This window comes from Eleutherodactylus coqui, chromosome 6 (genome assembly GCF_035609145.1).
Source record: "Eleutherodactylus coqui strain aEleCoq1 chromosome 6, aEleCoq1.hap1, whole genome shotgun sequence".
Lineage (NCBI taxonomy): Eukaryota > Metazoa > Chordata > Amphibia > Anura > Eleutherodactylidae > Eleutherodactylus > Eleutherodactylus coqui.
The window spans coordinates 73,631,375-73,646,812 of record NC_089842.1 but is presented as its reverse complement, the minus strand read 5'-3'; positions in this window follow the sequence as shown (position 1 = coordinate 73,646,812).

Sequence of the window (15,438 nt, the reverse complement as noted above, 5' to 3'; positions counted from 1 at the left end):
ACACTATCTGCCCCCTTTATTGAGGGTTCCCGATGCTTTTTTGGGCCTCATTAGACACATTTGTAAATTATTTAGAAAAGGGGGCATGCATAGAGGGGATTTCTAAATTATGTCGGATTAATGGTGGGTGTATTTTTGTGTAGTTCAGGCTGGAGTTATCATAAGGAAAGGTGTCTAACTTCTCGCAAGAAGCACCAAATCCATCATATAGCGGACGGCGCTGCGATAATTGTGATGCATTTTCTTATTACTTCTAAATTTAAGCTGTCAAAAAAATAGTCAGCATTAGTAAATCTGCCCCATTTTCCCCAACACCAGACATTAGAGCATTTCATGACAAAAGCCATAGGCTTGTATAGAAAGATTACACACTATTGGGGAGGCCCACTTCTATATAAAGAGGATGGAAGCACTGATGAGGGTGATCTGGGTGGTACAAGAAGGGGAGGGGAGAACACAAGGTATATATAGTGGCTACACAATCATCTACTATAGAGAGCTCCATGCTGGAGAGATTCCCAACCCAACATTCCATGACATCACAACATTCCATGATATCACAACATTCCATGACATCACAACATGCCATGATATCACTTGTGTATAACGACTGTACACTATTGGAGTTGCTCATTTCTACATAAAGAGGATGAAAAAAGTGATTAGGCTGATCTGGAAAAGGGAGGGGAGAACACTAGGTATATATGGTGGCTACACAACCATCTACCATAGAGAGCTCACATATGTCCCTTCTGGGGAGATTCCGGGATCTGGCAGAGAGGGATCTCGTTTTCCTCTATAACACAAAACACATTGGACAGATTTGGCTTACTTGTATCTCTGCATGAAAGTGTCATTCCTACATGTACAGAACATCTACTAATCCAGGATCTTCTCTTGCAGACACTTCATGTGCCGGACCTTCAGCCATCTCATATAAGGTTGGGCTCACATTGCCGTAAGTGTAAGATGCTGTGGGACTCCTTCCGCAGCGTTTTACACTTGTGGGTTGGCCGTTACCAAAGTGTACGGCCGCATGTCGCAGCATTATTATTGTACTGGCCACGAACGCGTACTAATTCACGCGGCATGCGCAGTACAAGCATTTTTTCTTTTTAAATCCAACCCCACACTGGCCATGACCACATGCTAGGTCATGCAGTCATGTGCAGCTGGGACTTGGGCTTAAAAAGAAAAAAGCATATATACCCACCACCGGCCATGAACCGCGTACTAATTCACGTGGAATGAGCAGTAGCGCTTTTTGTTTTTTAAACCCACCTCTATACTGGCCATGACCGCATTCGTGCAGTCATGTGCAGTACATGTGGATTTTAAAAACAAAAATCGTATCCCCACCACCATACTGGCCATGGTAGCATACTAATTTATGTGGTCATGTGCAGTGAGGTGGTTATTCATATATACCCACCACCCATATGCCTATTGGCGTATGGGCTTTTATATATATATATATATATATATATATATACACGACAGTAGAGAACATCGGGCTCGAACTCGCGTATATATATGCAGTAAAATAGAACATGCTGCGTTCTATTTTGCTCTCGCATATTACGCAATTCCGACACTACTGTGAACGGAGCTGCGTAAGGCACTTTGCCTGCGAGTTACTACATATCACATGGGCAATACAGCGCCTGCGTAATACGTGGTAAGCATACGGTCATGTGAACCCATCCTTATATTAAGCAAGGAGGAAAACTACTCAGGTATGTATGGGACATGGTCCGCCATGTATGCAAGGAACGTTCTCCGCCTGGTATGTATTGGACATTCTTTACTATGTATGTAAGGGATGTTCTCTACCAGGAGGGGGGTGTTTGGCAGATACTAGGACAAGGGGGGGGGGGGGGGGGGGGTATCGTACAATCAGTGTCTTTATTACCAGAAGACCACTAATACAGAATCTCTTATTTCAGTTTTCTCCTAGGCTTTATATACTTGACCACAAGGATTCATCGTCTCGCCGTCTAATGTCTTAAGATGTAAAACCCAAATCCTCAGCCCATTATTTTCAATGGGAATCTGCATTGTAGTCCATACGATGCAAATCTTTTCTCCACACATGGATTTGAAATCCATATGCAGAAAAACAGAGACGTGCGACTTTTTGACATGGATTTGCGTCAGGAATTCCACATGAGGATTTGACTAGAGCTGCGGCAGAAATCCGGAATTTTGCTGCAGCTTTCAGAGATGGAATCCACGGGAGAAAATCTGCTGTGGATTCCATCGGCTGAATATCCGCTTATGAGCGGGATAACACTTGTCATTAGGGTTTACTAATACGTAAATATTCTGTATACCTGACAGTGTTATAAGTGTGTAAGGAGAGGGTTCCTTACTTTAGATTGTAAGCTCTTAGGAGCAGGGCCTAACTTGTCATGTCAGAAGATTGTAAGCCTTAATTGGTAGGAATCTTTGTACTATAAGCTGTGATATTACATTGTAAACCTTAACCTCTTAATGACCAGACACATTTTTGCGCTGATCATCATCACAGCTTCTTTTTAAAGGGCCTATTCACACCGGTGTATATTTAGTCTGTTTCTCGGACAGCACATGGACACATTGTGGTCTATCCGGCAATTTACATGTCGGGTTTGAAAAGCCAGCAAAGGGGAAGAAATTCTCCTTGTTTAGGCGCAACTATGCTCCGTAGCAGCATGCGCGGTTACGCCTACGGCAGTGTGTTTAGATCCTTGGAGGGACTGTCCCACGTATAGATAATTCGCTGAAGAGAACAGTAAGCTCACAGTAAGCTACCTTGAAATGAATTGGACTCCACTTGTAGTACCAATTCAGACCACTGGACTTCAGTGAAGCAGATAGAAGTGGGACAACCCCTTTTACCCTATGGCCTTTTTTGCCATTTTTTACCATTTTTAAGAGAAGCTTCTCCATCAGGCAAATTTTAGATTTTTTGACATAATGTTCATTTGTTACTATAACGTCATAAAGTCATTGAGAGGTAAGGTCCATCTTCCAAGATTGTAAGCTCCTCGGGGCAGGATTATGTGCAGCAATATGCAGGAGGGTAGATGAGATCCAGGGTGATATCCGATCGCCATATTTGGGGTCAGGAAGGAATTATTTTTTCCTCTATGGGACTAAGTTCTCCGGGGTTTTTCTTCGCCTTCCTCTGGATCTTTGGGTTGTGGCTCGTAATTCCGGACCTTAGAATAGTGATAACTGTTATATACCATGTTTCCACGAAAATAAGACACTGTCTTATATTACATTTTGCCCCAAAATAGGCACAGCAGCCTGCCGTCAGCCCCAGTGAGATCATGAAGGGGGACACAGACGCCGGCTGCAAGGTGAGTATTGCGCGTTTTTTTTTTTTTTCACCTAGCGTAGCTAGAGCTTATTTTCGGGGAAACACAGTATGACAACTGCTGGATGCTCATATTCTAGGAGCTGAACACCATATAAATCTGGACGGCGCCAACTGGACCCCATTGACTATAATGGGATCCGTTTGGCTACCTGCATGATTGCAGAATGTTCCCCAGATGAAATAGTGCAGCATACTGTGCTATCTGGTTTCAGACTTCATGCTGGGTCTATGCTGGAGGCTCCAAAAGGATCCTCCGCTGCAGATGTCAACCGGGACCTGACTTAGGAGTCACAACCCTCGTTATTTAAGAGGATATATGTCATTATTATTATTGGCTCCACTGCTAATTGCTAATAAAAAAGTGTAAAAACAAGCAACTCTCATGTCGTTCTTCTTAGGGATTATTATATCTCCCAGGTACCAGGATGAGTATAGATGATACTTCTCCATAGTCCATGCCGATCTGGAGCAAAACCGGACTATTTCAGATCCATCATCCAGATATAATCTAAGGCTGTAGTCACACAATATGATAATCTACCACAACACCCGGATGGACAATATCAGAGAAGTTATCTCTGTTGTATCACTGGGTCCTTAAGTGGGCTCTGTGAAGGGGCTCTGAAGTACATTCTCACACCTCTCTATGGTATAATATGAGGGTCCTTGAGCTTCACGCTCTCCCTGGTAGCCCGACTCTACGGGTATCCAAGAAAATGGACGCTGTTCATAATTCCTGACCCAATGTTCTAGCTCTTCCCAAACATGTTGAGTAGGGTTCAGGTCAGGACTCTGTGTTGGCCGTTCCAACCATAAAATATCCATATCCTCAAACCAATATAAAACAAGCGTTGGATTTGTGACAAGGTGTATGGTCTTGGAATTATGGCTGATCACTTCCAGAGTATTGCCACATTGCCAGCAGTCCATTATTGTCTAGAATGTCAGAGTACTCCCCCGCGTTCATGGTTCTTGCCAATACAACCAACAGACTGAGACCATAACACGTAAAACATCCCCAGACCATATGACCTCTGTCGTACTTAACATTGGCACAACACACTCACGCAAAAGGTGTTCCCCATCACCCTCCACACCCAGGTACACTCATCTGATGGGAAGACGGAGTTTTTCCATTAATCCATATGGCACAATACATAATCTTTCACTGCTATCAATACAGTATAATGCAGTGGTGGCAAATGTATGGTATGCTAGTACTACTAGAAAGACAGAGGGTCTTGGGGCCAGGCTGCTCCCCTGCCCCTTTCTCGCCAGAGGTCACATGGGCATTAGGGATTGGCGGAAAGGGCTGTACAGCGTCCTCCACAGTGGCCCTAATAGTAATAGTGACCCCTATAGTGCACTCACTAGTGATAGGGACCCCACAGAGGCCCTCAGTAGTAATAGTGACCACCACATTGGCCCTCAGTAGTAATAGGGTCCTCCACAGTAGTAATAGGGAGCTCCACAGTAGCCGTCAGTAGTAACAGAGATCCCCACAGTGACCCTCAGTAGTAATAGTGTCCCCTGCAGAAGAGCCAGTAGCTCTCCCACAGAGCCCCCAGTAGTAACAGTGTCCCCCACAGTGGCCCTCAGTAGTAATAGTGTCACCAACACTAACCTCAGTAGTAAGTTTCCCCGACAGTAGCCCCAATAATAATAGGGTCCCCCACAATCGCCCTCAGTAGTAATAGTGTCCCCACAGTAGCCCCCAGTAGTAATAGTGACCCCCACAGTGGCCTCAGTAGCAATAGTGTCCTCCACAGTGGCCCTCAGTAGCAATAGTGACCACTCCCACAGTAGCTCTCAGTATTAAAAATTGTCCTCCACAGTAGCCCTCAGTAGTAAAACTGTTCCCCAAAATGGCCCTCAGTAGTAATAGTGACCTCCATAGTAGTCCTCAGTAGTAATAGTGACCCCCCACAGTGGCCTCAGTGCTAATACTATTAATACTGGGGCTGATATACAGGACACAATTACTAATAGTGTCCCTTATGTAGCCCCCAGTAATAACAGTGACCCCTCACAGTAGTAGTAGAGTCCCCATGAAACCGATATACTTACCCTCCTGGTATTCAGAGTGCCACTACTCCTCCTCTTCTCAATGCTGCTGTGGGAGGAAGTGTGTGTGCACCCGCAGCAGCGCCTCTCCCCTTCTTCTCTCAGAATTAAAGGGGAAGGGGAGGGGGAGGGGGGAGGAAGATCCCGGATGCACACACTACTATCAGTGTGTGTAACCCCTGCAGTGCTGCAAAGTGATTACCGGCGGGGAGCTGTGGCACCCCAGCTGGTAATCACTCTGGTGACCAGATATGCCAAAAGCAGGACAAATGGCTGTCCCACCGGGGTTCCGGCAGAAGGCAGGACACAGGGTCCCAAAGCGGGACTGTCCCGCCTAAATTGGGATGTCTGGTCACCTTAACTTTGTATTAGCCGGGCGACGGTGGCAATATTACAGGCAACAGACTATATGTAGTTCTTAGGATACTGAGCATTATAGTACATTGTGAGAGAAAAAAATTGCGGGTTGCTGAATATTGCCGCGATTTGTGATGTTTTGTAGCCCATGTTTCCCAAAGGAGCCTTCCTTTCTGTTGCATCGCACGAAAACGCGGTTGTTGTGTGCTGTGATGTAACTTTTACAGTAGAAAATTCCACTGTTTACCCTGAAATAAGCCTTAGCTGCATTTAAAAAAAAACAAAAACTTCTCCTCCGTACCTCTGGCACACTTGTCTGTAGTCTTCTGCCAGCACTTCCTGGTCAGGGGTCTAGCCTCCATGAGTGCGCACATTTATATATTGTACCTTGTGTGCCTCAGCTGGTCTAGCCTCCATAAGTGCGCACACTTATTACTTGTACCGTGGGTGCCTCACTTACAGTTTGTACTTGGAATGGGAATCGTCGTGATCCAGATATTCCCCTTGCCAGTCTCCGGTAGCTCAGTCCAATAACACCATGATGGCCTCTCGTAACAGAATTGTATACATTCACATGAATAGATTACATTGGTGTATTCACATGAGCTGATTTTTGAACACCAATTGTTTGTTTGCTTCGTTTTCACGCCCTTGTCTGATTCGTATCGCAGACCGGAATCAGACATACAAAGGGAGCAAAACGATGTGCTGCTTTTAATTAACATCTAAGGACATGGCCTATTTTGGGCTTAAAGGTGTGATGAATTTTGGGGGATGTTTGAAAAGCCATAACATTTTTATTTTCCTGTCGACATGGTCATATAATGGCTGTTTTTTTGCATATCGAACTGCTGTTTATATTGGTACCCTCAGTAGTAATAGTATCCCCAAAGTAACCCCCAGTAGTAATAGTGTCCCCCACAGTGTCCCCAGTAGTAACAGTGACCCCCACAGTGGTCCCTCAGTAGTAATAGTGTCCTACACAGTAGCCCTCAGTAGTAATAGTGACCCTCACAGTAGCCCCTCAGTATTATAAGTGTCCTCCACAGTAGCCCTCAGTAGTAATAGTGTCCCCCACAGTGGCCCAGTAATAATAGTGTCCCCCACAGTGACCCCAGTAGTAATAGTTACCCCCACAGTGGACCTTCAGTAGTAATAGTGTTCTACACAGTAGCTCTCAGTAGTAATAGTGACCCCTACAGTAGCCCGCAGTATTAATAGTGTCCTCCCCAGTAGCCCTCAGTAGTAATAGTGTCCTCCACAGTAGCCCTCAGTAGCAATAGTGACCCCCACAGTGGTCCCAGTAATAATAGTGTCCCCCACAGTGGCCCCTCAGTAGTAATAGTGACCCCCACAGTGGCCCCTCAGTAGTAATAGTGTCCTCCACAGTAGCCCTCAGTAGCAATAGTGACCTCCACAGTAACCCTTGGTAGTAATAGTGTCCTCCACCCGCAAAATGAGACGAAGTGCAGCCATTGATTTCAAAAGTTTCGTTCTCACGAGCGCGAATTTCTCGCACGCAATTCCTATGCGTGACAAAAGATAGATATTTTTTAAAAGCATGAAAAAGATAGGTCCGGCCCTATTCTTCAGCTTTTTTTTTGCTCGCACAATAGTGCGGGATTTGAACAGTAAAAAAAGACAAAGACTTCTAACTTTTTCATGTGCAAATACGTTTCATTGCGGCAAATGTATTTGTCTGTTTAAGCCAAAAGGGTGGGAAATGTGAGGAAAAAATAAAAGCAGCATTACTGCTACCAGTGCAGTTTGACTTCTTTCTCTACTCAGCTAGCAGTAGTGGTGAGAGCCGAAAGAGAAACCAATTAACTTTCAGACTGGAGCCCGCTCCGCTTGTTCATAGCAAGGAGTAATGATGAGCAAACTTTAGAAAAGTTTGGTTCAGCTGGTTCAGCGCATTTGGTTTTATCCGAATTAGTTGGAATCAAACTGGAGCATCAGCAATACCCCTAAAAATGGAGGAAGAAAAAGAGGTGGAAGACGAAGAAGAAATGAGGAGGAAGAGGACAACAGAGGGGGTGGAGGAGGAGAAAGGAGGGTTTGGCTGAGACAAACAACCTGAAGTTCATGGTTGCACCAAACTAAATTTTTTAGCAAATTTTGACTATTTTGGTTTTGTGAATACTAGCAAGGAGACAGCTCCTAGCAGTCAGTGCTTGTAATGACAGGTAATTAGGAGCACTGACCACCCACACTTTGTAGTTAACTAGTGTGAATAAAATCATAATTAAACAGAGAAATATTGTGTCCCAGGTCTCTTGCACCCCCCCCCCCAATGCTGTAAACTGTACATAACACCTCCCCCCACTGCTGTAAAACTTCTTCGCACCTGTTATTAACAACACAACTCATCAGCCAGCCTGGGGGACTTATTCACACGAGCGAATATATCGGCCGGCAGTTTAACAGCCGGCTGATATACGTTACCATCTGATGCACAGGCTCAGCGTATATGCTCTGCTAAGCTGTCTTCTCCTTCCATGCCCCTCGTGGGTTCACCTTCTCTCTCCTCCTCTCCGGCTGTTTGCAATGTGAGTTGGTGGGATGAGGGTGGAGCTAAGCTCCTGCCCTTGCCCCATTCCGTAGCCAGCAATGGGAGGGGTGGGGCTTATCACTGCCCACGCCCCTCCCATTGCGAAAAGCAGGGGCGGAGAGGAGAAGAGAAGAGGGAGGGAGTTTTGTAGTCACGGTGCTAAACTCCCTCCTACCTCCCTGCTCCGGCTGCTGTCATTGGATCCCATAGAAGTATATGGCAGTGGCTGTAGTCCAGCCAGGAATATAGTTCCAGGACTACGCCAGCTGATATACGCTTGTGTGAATAAGCCCTGACAGATTTTGCAGGATTCTCAGTCCTCCAGCATGCAGTACATTGGTATACATTGTTATTGCAGAGAATAAACTGTTCACAATTTGTAATCACATCTGACTACATCTATTTCATCTAAAAATACATGGATTTAAATAAAGTCAGGAAAGGTATCCATAGTCCATAAATATGCATGTTGGAATTTACAGTTAAATGGTGGCAATGCAAAGCCAGCACTTTGAGGGCCCCTGTTGCACTTTCCAGACCTAGAGTGAAAGATTTTTTTTCCTATGCACAATAATTAAGAGAAAGTAGTTAATCAGTGGCTGGAGAGGCAATGGCGGAACAAACAGTCTCAAGATACAGAGCAGCCCAGCAGTATTCATCCGGGAAATCCATCCGGCAACACCAAACACCATGAGGGATATAGAAAGTCTCGGCCCCTTTGGCTTAATACAATGTCGCACATGAACAGCAGTCTACTTTTGGAGACACGCTGTTACATAGTAACATACTTTGTTAGGCTGAATGAAGACAATGAACATCTAGTTCAGCCTGTTTAAACCCCTAGTTGATCCAGAGGAAGGCAAAAAACCCCAAGAGGCAGAACTTAGCTCTGCCTCGTCCCACCCCTCCCATTGCAAACAGTGGCAAGGGGCGGAGAGGGGGCTGGAGCTCAGTGCACTGCTTCGGGTCCGACTCGTCTCCTCGCCCTGCAGAAAGGGACACCGTATATCGACCGGACATGAAAACCCGGCCTATATACGGACCTGGGAATAAGCCCTATAGAGGATGGATAGATAGATAGATAGATCCGCTACATTGTGATTATTCATCTGTGATTGACATGCAGACGACTGCGTTCTGTTGTTGCACATTATATATTTTAAAGATGGAAGCAATGTTTATTCCGTAGAGTCATCTCTATGACCCGGATGCTACTTTCCACTACATGAGACGGCAGCTTAGAGAGAACTGCTTAGAGGATGCAGCCCGCAGAAGAGCCATCTAAATTTGGCCCAATGCGGGTGAGCAATAATAAAACTGACATGGTTTAAATGGTATGACTTACATGACATGACATCACAACATTCCGTGATGTCACAAGGCCACTGTGATGTCACAAGGCCACATGACATAACATTCTATGACATCACAATGATGCTCTAGTATAAAAGATCACACACTGCTGGAGCTGCTCAGTTCTACATGAAGAGGACAAAAGAAGATGATACGGAGGATCGACATGGTGCAAGAAGAAGGACATCATCAGGTATGTATGGCGGCTACACAACCACACTATAGAGCTCATATGTCCATGTCGGAGATATTCCGGGATCTGGTGGAGAAGGATCTGAACTTCTTCTATGATCACTGAACACTGAGGCAGATTTTTTAAATCAAACTGAGCCAGAACTCCGGCTATCTGCCACATTTATTAAGGGGTTCAAACATTAGTTGGGCCCTTTGGAACACTATCTGCCCCCTTTATTGAGGGTTCCCGATGCTTTTTTGGGCCTCATTAGACACATTTGTAAATTATTTAGAAAAGGGGGCATGCATAGAGGGGATTTCTAAATTATGTCGGATTAATGGTGGGCGTATTTTTGTGTAGTTCAGGCTGGAGTTATCATAAGGAAAGGTGTCTAACTTCTCGCAAGAAGCACCAAATCCATCACATAGCGGACGGCGCTGCGATAATTGTGATGCATTTTCTTATTACTTCTAAATTTAAGCTGTCGAAAAAATAGTCAGCATTAGTAAATCTGCCCCATTTTCCCCAACACCAGACATTAGAGCATTTCATGACAAAAGCCATAGGCTTGTATAGAAAGATTACACACTATTGGGGAGGCCCACTTCTATATAAAGAGGATGGAAGCACTGATGAGGGTGATCTGGGTGGTACAAGAAGGGGAGGGGAGAACACAAGGTATATATAGTGGCTACACAATCATCTACTATAGAGAGCTCCATGCTGGAGAGATTCCCAACCCAACATTCCATGACATCACAACATTCCATGATATCACAACATTCCATGACATCACAACATGCCATGATATCACTTGTGTATAACGACTGTACACTATTGGAGTTGCTCATTTCTACATAAAGAGGATGAAAAAAGTGATTAGGCTGATCTGGAAAAGGGAGGGGAGAACACTAGGTATATATGGTGGCTACACAACCATCTACCATAGAGAGCTCACATATGTCCCTTCTGGGGAGATTCCGGGATCTGGCAGAGAGGGATCTCGTTTTCCTCTATAACACAAAACACATTGGACAGATTTGGCTTACTTGTATCTCTGCATGAAAGTGTCATTCCTACATGTACAGAACATCTACTAATCCAGGATCTTCTCTTGCAGACACTTCATGTGCCGGACCATCAGCCATCTCATATAAGGTTGGGCTCACATTGCCGTAAGTGTAAGATGCTGTGGGACTCCTTCCGCAGCGTTTTACACTTGTGGGTTGGCCGTTACCAAAGTGTACGGCCGCATGTCGCAGCATTATTATTGTACTGGCCACGAACGCGTACTAATTCACGCGGCATGCGCAGTACAAGCATTTTTTCTTTTTAAATCCAACCCCACACTGGCCATGACCACATGCTAGGTCATGCAGTCATGTGCAGTTGGGACTTGGGCTTAAAAAGAAAAAAGCATATATACCCACCACCGGCCATGAACCGCGTACTAATTCACGTGGCATGAGCAGTAGCGCTTTTTGTTTTTTAAACCCACCTCTATACTGGCCATGACCGCATTCGTGCAGTCATGTGCAGTACATGTGGATTTTAAAAACAAAAATCGTATCCCCACCACCATACTGGCCATGGTAGCATACTAATTTATGTGGTCATGTGCAGTGAGGTGGTTATTCATATATACCCACCACCCATATGCCTATTGGCGTATGGGCTTATATATATATATACACGACAGTAGAGAACATCGGGCTCGAACTCGCGTATATATATGCAGTAAAATAGAACATGCTGCGTTCTATTTTGCTCTCGCATATTACGCAATTCCGACACTACTGTGAACGGAGCTGCGTAAGGCACTTTGCCTGCGAGTTACTACATATCACATGGGCAATACAGCGCCCGCCTAATACGTGGTAAGCATACGGTCATGTGAACCCATCCTTATATTAAGCAAGGAGGAAAACTACTCAGGTATGTATGGGACATGGTCCGCCATGTATGCAAGGAACGTTCTCCGCCTGGTATGTATTGGACATTCTTTACTACGTATGTAAGGGCTGTTCTCTACCAGGAAGGGGGTGTTTGGCAGATACTAGGACAAGAGGGGGGGTATCGTACAATCAGTGTCTTTATTACCAGAAGATCACTAATACAGAATCTCTTATTTCAGTTTTCTCCTAGGCTTTATATACTTGACCACAAGGATTCATCGTCTCGCCGTCTAATGTCTTAAGATGTAAAACCCAAATCCTCAGCCCATTATTTTCAATGGGAATCTGCATTGTAGTCCATACGATGCAAATCTTTTCTCCGCACATGGATTTGAAATCCATATGCAGAAAAACAGAGACGTGCGACTTTTTGACATGGATTTGCGTCAGGAATTCCACATGAGGATTTGACTAGAGCTGCGGCAGAAATCCGGATTTTTGCTGCAGCTTTCAGAGATGGAATCCACGGGAGAAAATCTGCTGTGGATTCCATCGGCTGAATATCCGCTTATGAGTGGGATAACACTTGTCATTAGGGTTTACTAATACATAAATATTCTGTATACCTGACAGTGTTATAAGTGTGTAAGGAGAGGGTTCCTTACTTTAGATTGTAAGCTCTTAGGAGCAGGGCCTAACTTGTCATGTCAGAAGATTGTAAGCCTTAATTGGTAGGAATCTTTGTACTATAAGCTGTGATATTACATTGTAAACCTTAACCTCTTAATGACCAGACACATTTTTGCGCTGATCATCATCACAGCTTCTTTTTAAAGGGCCTATTCACACCGGTGTATATTTAGTCTGTTTCTCGGACAGCACATGGACACATTGTGGTCTATCCGGCAATTTACATGTCGGGTTTGAAAAGCCAGCAAAGGGGAAGAAATTCTCCTTGTTTAGGCGCAACTATGCTCCGTAGCAGCATGCGCGGTTACGCCTACGGCAGTGTGTTTAGATCCTTGGAGGGACTGTCCCACGTATAGATAATTCGCTGAAGAGAACAGTAAGCTCACAGTAAGCTACCTTGAAATGAATTGGACTCCACTTGTAGTACCAATTCAGACCACTGGACTTCAGTGAAGCAGATAGAAGTGGGACAACCCCTTTAACCCTATGGCCTTTTTTGCCATTTTTTACCATTTTTAAGAGAAGCTTCTCCATCAGGCAAATTTTAGATTTTTTGACATAATGTTCATTTGTTACTATAACGTCATAAAGTCATTGAGAGGTAAGGTCCATCTTCCAAGATTGTAAGCTCCTCGGGGCAGAATTATGTGCAGCAATATGCAGGAGGGTAGATGAGATCCAGGGTGATATCCGATCGCCATATTTGGGGTCAGGAAGGAATTATTTTTTCCTCTATGGGACTAAGTTCTCCGGGGTTTTTCTTCGCCTTCCTCTGGATCTTTGGGTTGTGGCTCGTAATTCCGGACCTTAGAATAGTGATAACTGTTATATACCATGCTTCCACGAAAATAAGACACTGTCTTATATTACATTTTGCCCCAAAATAGGCACAGCAGCCTGCCGTCAGCCCCAGGGAGATCATCAAGGGGGACACAGACGCCGGCTGCAAGGTGAGTATTGCGCGTTTTTTTTTTTTTCACCTAGCGTAGCTAGAGCTTATTTTCGGGGAAACACAGTATGACAACTGCTGGATGCTCATATTCTAGGAGCTGAACACCATATAAATCTGGACGGCGCCAACTGGACCCCATTGACTATAATGGGATCTGTTTGGCTACCTGCATGATTGCAGAATGTTCCCCAGATGAAATAGTGCAGCATACTGTGCTATCTGGTTTCAGACTTCATGCTGGGTCTATGCTGGAGGCTCCAAAAGGATCCTCCGCTGCAGATGTCAACCGGGACCTGACTTAGGAGTCACAACCCTCGTTATTTAAGAGGATATATGTCATTATTATTATTGGCTCCACTGCTAATTGCTAATAAAAAAGTGTAAAAACAAGCAACTCTCATGTCGTTCTTCTTAGGGATTATTATATCTCCCAGGTACCAGGATGAGTATAGATGATACTTCTCCATAGTCCATGCCGATCTGGAGCAAAACCGGACTATTTCAGATCCATCATCCAGATATAATCTAAGGCTGTAGTCACACAATATGATAATCTACCACAACACCCGGATGGACAATATCAGAGAAGTTATCTCTGTTGTATCACTGGGTCCTTAAGTGGGCTCTGTGAAGGGGCTCTGAAGTACATTCTCACACCTCTCTATGGTATAATATGAGGGTCCTTGAGCTTCACGCTCTCCCTGGTAGCCCGACTCTACGGGTATCCAAGAAAATGGACGCTGTTCATAATTCCTGACCCAATGTTCTAGCTCTTCCCAAACATGTTGAGTAGGGTTCAGGTCAGGACTCTGTGTTGGCCGTTCCAACCATAAAATATCCATATCCTCAAACCAATATAAAACAAGCGTTGGATTTGTGACAAGGTGTATGGTCTTGGAATTATGGCTGATCACTTCCAGAGTATTGCCACATTGCCAGCAGTCCATTATTGTCTAGAATGTCAGAGTACTCCCCCGCGTTCATGGTTCTTGCCAATACAACCAACAGACTGAGACCATAACACGTAAAACATCCCCAGACCATATGACCTCTGTCGTACTTAACATTGGCACAACACACTCACGCAAAAGGTGTTCCCCATCACCCTCCACACCCAGGTACACCCATCTGATGGGAAGACGGAGTTTTTCCATGAATCCATATGGCACAATACATAATCTTTCACTGCTATCAATACAGTATAATGCAGTGGTGGCAAATGTATGGTATGCTAGTACTACTAGAAAGACAGAGGGTCTTGGGGCCAGGCTGCTCCCCTGCCCCTTTCTCGCCAGAGGTCACATGGGCATTAGGGATTGGCGGAAAGGGCTGTACAGCGTCCTCCACAGTGGCCCTAATAGTAATAGTGACCCCTATAGTGCACTCACTAGTGATAGGGACCCCACAGAGGCCCTCAGTAGTAATAGTGACCACCACATTGGCCCTCAGTAGTAATAGGGTCCTCCACAGTAGTAATAGGGAGCTCCACAGTAGCCGTCAGTAGTAACAGAGATCCCCACAGTGACCCTCAGTAGTAATAGTGTCCCCTGCAGAAGAGCCAGTAGCTCTCCCACAGAGCCCCCAGTAGTAACAGTGTCCCCCACAGTGGCCCTCAGTAGTAATAGTGTCACCAACACTAACCTCAGTAGTAAGTTTCCCCGACAGTAGCCCCAATAATAATAGGGTCCCCCACAATCGCCCTCAGTAGTAATAGTGTCCCCACAGTAGCCCCCAGTAGTAATAGTGACCCCCACAGTGGCCTCAGTAGCAATAGTGTCCTCCACAGTGGCCCTCAGTAGCAATAGTGACCACTCCCACAGTAGCTCTCAGTATTAAAAATTGTCCTCCACAGTAGCCCTCAGTAGTAAAACTGTTCCCCAAAATGGCCCTCAGTAGTAATAGTGACCTCCATAGTAGTCCTCAGTAGTAATAGTGACCCCCAAAGTGGCCTCAGTGCTAATACTATTAATACTGGGGCTGATATACAGGACACAATTACTAATAGTGTCCCTTATGTAGCCCCCAGTAATAACA